The following is a 1,882-nucleotide window of genomic DNA, read 5'->3' as shown; positions in this document are numbered from 1 at the left end:
TTTAGTGAAATCCATCTTTGATCACGAAACATCAAATAGAAGTAAGGCATGTAATGGAATGTCAAATACAATCATTAACTCAAGTAGGTGCAATCTTTGAGCTTTCAGAGATAATTATGTGAATGAAATATCAACCCCATCTCAACACAATCGCAACAACAAGAAGACACCACAAAATATTACATAACATCATCAAAATGCCACCCTTATTACGTCGCATGTGCACATAAATTCATAGGCCACTCTTATTTCTCTACATGCACATATAGCCAACCTTATTTTTCCATGTGGGCAGCCCGAGATAACGCCATCCTTATTTCACACCACGAGCACAACAATAGACAAAATCGCACGGTAAAAACCTCGTGCTAACACCCCCAATCAATCCACTTAACATGTCCACAAGTCCCACGGTATCACAAAAATAATAATGCCAAGTGCCACAATATCACAAAGTTAGTACCAAAGTTTTATCAAAGTATAAATTCACAGCTTTCAACAACCGTGCACTAGGACATGACAAATAAATAGAAGCATAAGGATGTTAAATAAATAAAGCATGACTATGGATAAGTCAATGAATCATGATCAGATAGTCATAAAGTGATCTCACAAGTTTCATATAAAGTTCATTATCACATTAAGACATATTAATAGTCTACGATCAATTTCGGTCAAAATCACATATAGTACACGTATACACGTCTCGTCACATCATGCACATGTCACTTATCAGATCATAGAAATCAAAAATTAGGGCTAGCACCTACGGGTATTTTTTCGCAATAAATTAGGCAAGATACTTACCTCAAAAAAGCTTAATCAATACTCTAAGAAGCCTTTCCCGCGTGAAACAATCTACCGACATATCGAATCTAGCCAAAATAACTAATATCATTAATAAAAGCCATAGAAAACAATTCTGAATAATAAAGTTTCGATCTTTAACTAAAACCAAAAAGTCCACTCAAAAAGTCAATCCCAAACCCGCACCACGGAACCCGGCAGAACTTACAAATTCCAAACATCAATTCCAATACGGGTCCAACCATATCAATTACATCCAATTTTGACCTCAAGTCGACCTTCAAATCATCAATTTATATTTTAGAAATGTTTTTACTAAACTCTCTAATTTCTTTAATTTTATTCATCAAACAATCGCTAAATTCAAGGTTAGAATCATGAAATATACAAAAATACGAGTAAAAAATACTTACCCAATCCAAATCGTGAAAATCCCCTCCAAAATTTTCCAAATCCGAGCTCTATAACTAAAAATATTATAAAATAACAAAAGCCATTCGAAATAGAGTATTAAATAGGTATGCCAAGGCATACTCATCGCGAACGCAGGATCCTCATCGCATTCGCGGAGACCAAAAATCATCTTCCCGAAAAAGGCCTTCATGATCGCGTTCACACCATTGCGAACGCGATGAAGAAAACACCTAAGCCTTGCGAACACGGTATGACCCTCGCGAACGTGTAGGCTAAACTCCTCCAAGCACCCAGCTGCTTCGCGAACGCGGAGCTCGGTCATAAATACGAAGAAGGGCGACTGCCTAACCCCCTATGCAACGACCCGACCAGTCGTTTTGAGAGTTGTAGCCTCGTTCCCCATTTACTGCTCATTTTATGGTTAATAGTTGCAATGTGACTTGCCGGGATAGTTGGTTCGATTCCGGGGATATTTCGAAATGAGTTGAGACACTTAGTCTAGAGGTTGGAAGCTTTAGTTAAAAAGGTTGACCGAATGTTGACTTATGTGTGAACAACTCCGAAATAGAGTTTTGGTGGTTCTGATAGCTTCGTTGGGTAATTTTGGACTTAGGAGTATGTCTGAATAGTGATTTGGAGGTCCGTAGTTAAATTAGGCTTG

The sequence above is a fragment of the Nicotiana tabacum genome, chromosome 19 (assembly GCF_000715075.1).
Source record: "Nicotiana tabacum cultivar K326 chromosome 19, ASM71507v2, whole genome shotgun sequence".
In the NCBI taxonomy this organism is placed as follows: Eukaryota; Viridiplantae; Streptophyta; class Magnoliopsida; order Solanales; family Solanaceae; genus Nicotiana; species Nicotiana tabacum.
The sequence above is the reverse complement of the archived record's forward strand: the minus strand, read 5'-3'. Positions refer to the sequence as shown.